Source organism: Chelonia mydas, chromosome 7, assembly GCF_015237465.2.
Source record: "Chelonia mydas isolate rCheMyd1 chromosome 7, rCheMyd1.pri.v2, whole genome shotgun sequence".
Classification (NCBI taxonomy): domain Eukaryota; kingdom Metazoa; phylum Chordata; order Testudines; family Cheloniidae; genus Chelonia; species Chelonia mydas.
This window is the reverse complement of record NC_057853.1, coordinates 70,994,102-71,001,919: the sequence shown is the minus strand read 5'-3', so window position 1 is coordinate 71,001,919 and position 7,818 is coordinate 70,994,102. Positions and strand designations below refer to the sequence as shown.

Sequence of the window (7,818 nt, the reverse complement as noted above, 5' to 3'; positions counted from 1 at the left end):
ATTAAAAGGTTTTTTTTTTTTAAGTAGCACCCCACTCATAGAACGGGACCGCATGGTGCTAGGTGCTGTACAAACAGAGAACAAAAAGATGGTCCCTGTCCAAAGAGCTTCTGATCTAAGTAAGTATATAATCTTTTATATTCAGTTCTCCTTCCATTGTGAACTATTTTAACAAAGATACATTGAATAAACTGCCCCAAATTGGATTTTAAAATTATTTTTGTTCTCATTCAGTGTAAAAGTAAAGAGGCATATGTGACCAACAATAAATTGTTGGGTGTGCCAATAAGGGTATGCATTACTGAACTATGGGGTGAAATTCACACTTGTGTGACTGGCCACTATAAAGCCTAATCACCACTTTAATCCTACAATGCCTCAAAATAGTCTCTTTGCCACTCTTTACGGCAGTGACCTAGGCTCAGGGATATTTTTTGGTTTTGGGTCTCTCCATCTCAGAGCACATCTCGCCCCATCAACCAGTGAGTTTTCTTCCTTCTCATTTTTTCTGCTGCTGATTGGCTGAGGACCATGGAGATTGTCGTGGAGACTGAGGTAGAAGAGAGCATTTTGACACTCATGGAAATATAATTATTAAAAAATAAAAAGTCAGAAGTCACCAGAATCCTTCAGTATCCAAAATAATCTGTATTTTGCTACTTTGAATGCAAACAGTCAACAGTTTTGGGTATCAGTGTTCCTGAGCAAATCCAAAACAAATACTAGAAGGCCAAATGCCCCCTCCTGCAGAGGGCCTGAGAGGAAAGAAATGCTTTAAGATATGCCTCAGAGAGTTTTCTGTATATTGTTCCCTCTAATGTTTGGGAGATTGTAGAGCTTGGAAGGGGTGATTGCTCTCAGTCTCACAGAGCATGGAGAGTGGGGGTTTGCAGAAGCCAGGGTGTCACTGACTGAGTTCTCCTATACCTGCCCAGTAACACCTATGGAATGCTGCTGGTATACCAACAGTTACCAAGGAACAGTGCCTTCGAGTACAGCCTTTCCACCTCTCGCCCTTTGGCACCTTGGCCGAGGGTCTCTTGTTGGGGGCAAGGAGTGAAGAGAAGTATAGTGGAAGTGGCATGCCCTGTCCCCTCCCGTACAGACAGGGGAAGAACTGCCCACAGAGCATCCCTGCCCTCCCCTTGGGCACACTGAAGGGGACATTCTGGACCATGCTGATTTGGTGAGCTCCTCCCTCACATCCCTGAGGTGAGCCCCAGCAGCCTACTATAAACACCTGTTTTGGTTTATTGCTCCAATAAACATTGCAGATAAAAAAATGCTTTACAGACTCCAAAAGGCTGTTGCTTAATAAAACAAAATTATTAACCCTTGACGTGCAGCACAACAGCGGCTACTGCCCTACAACTTTACAGCCTGAGGTGAATTCCTATGTGTGGGGAGAGAATTTGCCTGGAAGGATGCAGATAATCACCTTATTTCGGCAGTAAAGCCCAGCTTTGAAGGCTGAGAGAGAGCCCCCTCCCCTTCCTATTCATCTCTTTCCGGGGAAGGGGAAGCGTCAGAAACTGAGTCTGCTCCCGCCCTCTCCCAGCCAGACTGAGATAAGAGTGGTGATGAGGGTTTTATATGAGAGCTTAGATATAAAGAGAGCTTATGATGTCAATATTAAACAGGAAAGAAATTAACACATTCATGACCAGGACAAATTAAACAGGTCATGGAGTTTTGTTTTTGCTGTTGTGAGGCTCGATTTCCTTCTCCCTGCTCCACTTGTTTTCTCCACCCGCCACCCACCAGAAACCTCCCCACCTTTCTTCCTGCTGCCCCTTCCTTTACCACATAACCCGCCAGTCTTGTGGGGGAGAAGGGAGAGAGGACCCAAAGGAGAGGGGATGGGCCACAACAAAATAGAAGCCACCTAATTACACGGGGAAAATAAAAGATGCAGGGACAGGAGTGGGTAAACAGTAAAAGGCCTGGGAGGATACCAGGCAAAGAAACCTGGACAGTGTCCACTTCTTGCACTGTCTTGTTTTTCCTAGAGATACACCACCTTCCCCTCTTATCACAGAGACCTCACACAACCTCCTTCCCTTCACTGCTTCAGATTCCCTCACCAGGGACATCTCCCACCTACTTGCCTTGCTTTATCCTTCCTTTCTTCATCCACCATCAGAGTACTCCCTTCCCATTGCCTCATTACTGTTCAGCCCAACTGGGTGTAAGAGACTCATCCACCATACTAATTCTTGTTTCTGTCTGTTTCTCTTCCTGCCCCCCCCTCCCCCCGCCCAACCTGCTGCCAAAACACCCCTCCCCCAATATTGCACATTTCCACCAGGCTATCTTGAATTTCCCCTTATTTTCTGGTGCTTCTTAGTAGTGGGTTTGGAGCAGGTCTGCGTTGCCTAGGGTCTAGACAAAAGAGCAGCAGGCTTGATGGCTGTTTTCTGAAATCACCAGAGAGGGCAGTCTTTGACCTGAGTGTCAAAAAAACAGCTTCAGATAAGGGGAAGCCTTTTGCGGGGGGGGGGGCTTTGTGAAGAGGGGAGAATGAGAGAGAGAGAGTGCTCCATGAGTTTGGCTAAGTATCGCAAGTTCAGCATGTTTATCCAAAACATCCCCCAGACTTCTAGTATTGAATGTCTTTGTGGGTATTTGCAGTGTTGACACTGGGATGCGCGTTCTTGAGTGTAGCTTTACCGCTGATTTTGTGTGGCTTTTGCATGCACTTTTTCAGTATGGAGCTAGGTTTTATGAGTATTCTCTTACCATATGTGTTTTGCAATGTTGAGTCTGAGTGTTGTGCATTTTCATAAATGAATATTGACAAGGTAGTGACTGGATAGTTGGATATTGTTCACTTATGTATTTCTGCAATATCAAGGGCTGGGTTTTGTGCATTTTCTTATGGATTCTTGCAAGCTAGAGGCTACACTTTGTGTGCCTGGTTATATTTTGGCAGTTACAATGCTGATTAACGCATACTTTTAAACCACTTTGGTTCAATGAAGATTTTTCCACAAAGTGAAAATGACCTCTAGAAAATAACTTTGTGATAGAAAAATCATTTTGATTTGTGCCCGTTCTATCTGTTGCTGACTAGTTTATTCACTGTGTTGGCCATGGTCAGGCCTTATGTTTGTAGTTCTTTTTGAGGCCCTGATAATTACGAGATTCAAATTAAACTAAAATTTACCAGACCTCTTTTCCCCAACTTCTTAGGGGAGTTAACCCGAGGGGTGGGAGAAATAGTAAAGCACTAGCCAGAATGTTCACTGAGCCAGCCGGACATCCCTTGTCCTCCTCCTCCTATTCAACCCAAGCAGATGCTACTCCTCTGAATTTACCAGGAGATTCCTGTTTCAAATCCATGCATGCAAAGCTGCTGTTTATTTCCTTCTTTACAGCCTTTAGAGACAGGGAAACAGCAGGTGTTTCCCAGCCATATTTTCCAGCCTGTGTGAGAATAGGGAGCAATTATGCCCCAGGTAGCAGCAGTCCCTCTGTGCCCGGGTACCCACACTTTGCCACATCGCTCTCACAACCATCACTGTAGTCACTCCTTCCCCTCCCACCTTATTCTCCTCTCTTCCCTCCCCACTTTATTTTCCCCCTGCTCCTCCTCCTCTTTTGTGACCCCCCCCCACCATCTGCTCCTCCTTCTGACCCCCTCTCTTTCCCCTCTCCATGCTTCCTTATCCTTTGCTGAGTTGCTTGCTCTGCACAGGCCCAGTCTCTCTAATCAGATGAAGCAGCAGGATTATCTCTCTCCCTCCCTCCCAGGCTCCATTTTGTTTCTTCTTTAGTCGTGGGGGGGGGGGAGGAGGGGTAGGAAGAGGCGTCACCTGTAGAAGCAAAGGAAACTGCATCCCTTAATCCCTTCTCCATTTGTTTTGATGGTCTTCACTCCCCACTCCTCTCTCCCCCCGCATACACCTTGTTACCAACAGGAGGAGGAGCAATCTGAGTTTCCAGAGGAAACCTAAACTCTCGTGGCTTTGATTTTTCTCGTTTAATTACTGAGCATCTTTTGAAATCCTCCCCCACCCAGGTAACCTGGACTGGCAAGCTGGATGTAAAACCTCTCTGAGTAGGGGGAAGGTAAGGACCACAGGAGATACATGTTCTCTTATTTTCTTCTAATACAATGAGATCTTTTCATTTTAAAGGCATGTCTTGAATAATAAAAAAGCAAATTGTATGGAAGTGAGAGGAGCTGCAGAGAGACAGACCCAGAGTTCTGTGAGTATTGTGCTGGGTGGGGGCTGATGATAGCTGGACTCTGGGAGGGAGACCTAAAATCCAGTGATTAAAACTGAAATAGTAATTAATCTGCAGAGTTTTATTTTTTCCTAAAAAGAGAGAAGGACCTCTCAAAGGTGGCATTTGTTTTGAGTTTTAAACAGATCTCATCCAGCTCTGCAAAAGGCGATTCTCTTTCCATGCCAAATGCCTGAAAGATCTCATTAAAATGTGTGTCTGTTTGTCCTTTAATCTCTGTGTGTTCTATGGTATTTTGTAGGGATTTTAAAAGAAAATAAATACATTAGGTGTTTCTCCCCTGAACCCTTTGGATTGTAGGGATGCTCAGCTGCTGTATCCAACTCTCTTGTGTGTGTTTTGCTTTTTTGGTACCAAAAAAGTTCTGCTAAAAGGAAGAGGAGATAACTCGTATAGTAGTTTTACTAACTCTTATTTCTTGGGTGTTTTTGCTGTAATATTCCATCAGAGAACAACCTTCCCAGCACTGTACCACATGGTCATCCCATACATTTTTGAAGCTGTCAGCAAATTAGCGCACAACAGCAAATGCAACCTGAAAAAAATCACTGCTCCACACTTGCATTATACCATTGTTTTAAATGATGTTATCGGCTTTATTTTCTCTGTTGCTGCCCAATGTACAGGATCCATCATGGCTTTAGTGGTATCTTTTGTCTTCAGCTGTTTAGAATGACTGACTAAAAATTTGCTCTGAGCTGTAACCTGGTTTTCAAAAGTCTCAGTCCAAGTACAAATTGATTTAACAAAACTCAAATGGGGGGCAATTATTTTGCTGTGTTGAAGTTCGAGACTGCAATAGGGAATTGTGTTTTGTGTGCATCATCTAGCTCATAAATTCCCATGTTAAAATTAAAAACTTATACTCAGTGCATTTTATGGATTAGGGGAAAGAGATGAAGGAAACAAGCAGGTTATTTTATTTAGCGGATTGTACACATGAAATATTGACTGGGAAGAGAGAGTCATTGTATAAGAACTTATTTTTTTTTAAACATGGGGAGGTACACAAACAAGGCAGAACATATAAATACAAAAAAAATCTATTTATCAATAATCTGTGTATTAAAGAAAGTAATCATTTGATGCAAAACACCAGTTGCTGTATTGTGCCTACCTGCAAAGGTGATGGTTGAGGTCCTGATCCTGTGAACACTTAGGCATAAACTTAACTTTAAGCACTTGTTTAATCCCATTGGAAGTTAATCATGCGGGCAAACATTTTCAGGATTAGGGCAATAGTTTGCCTAATGCTCAAAGACCTCTGCAATAAGACAAAACAGGATTTAAGAAGTGTCTTTTTAATTTTTATTTTTTAAGTTCTGGCTTTTGTTGACTTTTTTAAGCCATAGTGTTCTGTGTGTTCTTTTCATTAAGATGTATTTTGTTACTACTCTCAGGGGAATTGTAGGTAAAGTTTAATTTCTTATTTGATAATTGCATACAAACACTTAAACATTAAGAGCAATCACTTGTTCATAATGTCCTTGGGTTTTTTATTTGTGCTTATTAATAGGATTATTCATTCATTAGATAATGGTGCCAGGTTAAAGCATCGGAAATATATTTACTCTTTTTACAGTAAGCTAAGTTTTTGTTTTCAAATAATCAAAATCAATTTGAAAAATAAGAGCTGGGGGGAGAGGAGGGCTATGATAAAATAGCACAAATCAGGTGTAGCTTTAAAATGTCCAGAGGAGCAGAGCCATTTGGTGCATTAATGAGACGATGTTACACCTGTCTGCATGCTGGGTTAGTTCTGTGCAGAACAGCAAAGGGTTTCCTCCTCTTTCCTTTTCTGATAACTCCTTTTTTTTTTTTTTAACCTAAACAGGTTGCGTTCTCAGCTGCCGTTCCCTGTGGTTAGAATCTTAAAAACAAAACCTCTTATAGTCACATGTAAAGCATCGCTTTAATCTACTACAGCAGGGAGATTCCAGAATTAAAGCTAAAACTCTAGTCTAAGGCCACCTTCTTGTGCTTGAACATTACAAAATGTTATATAGTACATGGCATGAGAGATCCCTCAATGCACGGAGACATCTTCCAATAATTACAAACAGCAGGGTGAATTGAAGATACTATGTTAAGTCTTAACTCTGTTTTGTTTTCCCCTGGTTTTTATTGGTTTAAGGGATACATTTGAATTAAAAATTGTATTTTTATTTGTGGTTTGTTTTGTTTTGTTTTTTTGTCACAAGATCAGTGTAATTTTAAGAAGTCAGAGGAAAAACTATTTCTTTTTTTCAGTTTGCTTGGTGCATTTGACCACAGTATGTGTATAGTCAATTTTATTTTTTCTTATACAGTCAGTTTCCTCCATTGTGTGAGTGCTTTGCACAGCAGTAAGGGACACTAAAATAGAAAAAGACATGATTGTAAAACTACGAAAATTGGCAGGTGGACTTTGCAAGGTAGAAATGTGGACTTAGATATTATGCTGATGCCCACTCTAGAAAACCATACGATAATAAATAGTGCCTGACACTGGCTTCAACTTCATATTTTTAAAATTGATTTGAGTTCATGTGGACAGTCTCCCTTGAAGTTAGATCTTGAGTATATATGGAGGCTGGGGTTTAATATTTTTGCATATAATAGAGTGAAACATGTCACTAATCTTATGTAGCTGTCCTAATGTAGATTCACAGTGAAGCTATTATGATGTATACTGTAAAGGTGTATGTATAAATCTTGCATCCATTACAGCAAATCTGTGCCAGTTATGTGAAAGGGGCTTTTGTTTTTTCCTGGTAGCTCAGCTGTTTTACTTAATTTTCTGAAAGGTTTGAATCCCCAATGAACTCTAAGTATTAATTTTGTTTTTTACAAGAGTTATTTCAGTGACAAGCTATATTTTTAACAAGAAAATTGTCTAAAACCAACAACCATTTATTTTACACTTCTGTGACCTCAACTGTTTTTGAGAACAGGGGGAGGGATATGTTGAAGGGGCAGTGGAGTGAAAAGATGTTAAACCACTCTCCAGCTGAGAGCGTTGATGCCATACTTCTTATGGATGAGTTAAAACTACTAAATTAATCTAATATAGAAATGCTTTATGGGTGCAGCTATAAGCAAAGAATTACCTCGGAAGAATGTTTTCAATTTGTTTTTAAATTGCTAGATCTGACAAAAATTCCATTCAGAAAGAGCTCCTTCAGCAACAGAAACATCTATTAATTAAACTGAAGCCATGTTGTGAACCTGTTTTAAGTAATCCCTTACTCAATTAGGAAATGGGACTAGGGATAAGCTAAGTGTAGATGAGGTTGACACCAGCAGACATCTCAGCCTGAGCAATGCTATGAGCCTACTCATTAACTATTAGTGCTTTGGTTCTGCATTGAAAAGGGACTGTAAAAATAGCACCTTCTTACTCAACCAGTATGTTTCTTTGTGTGTATTTAAAGTCACATCTGCTCAGACAGATGGCGTTACTCCTGTTTGTGCTGTAGCGCTAACAGCACAGAGGAATGAGCTGGATTCTTTCTCCTTGTGCAGAATGTTTACCAATTAAACTCCAGTGAGTCTACACCTGTGTAATCAACTGAATGGAATGGGGTT

General features: G+C 41.1%; 1 protein-coding gene across 1 annotated transcript in view; it reads left to right on the top strand.

The window, feature by feature from the left end:
* The first annotated feature begins 3,811 nt into the window (after nt 1–3,811).
* Nucleotides 3,812–7,818, top strand: part of GPRIN2 (G protein regulated inducer of neurite outgrowth 2) — a 30,100-nt gene continuing 26,093 nt past the window's right edge. Inside the window, exon 1 of the mRNA XM_043552170.1 lies at nt 3,812–4,071. The gene's annotated coding sequence lies outside the window, so the exon portion shown is untranslated. The remainder of the gene's footprint in view (nt 4,072–7,818) is intronic.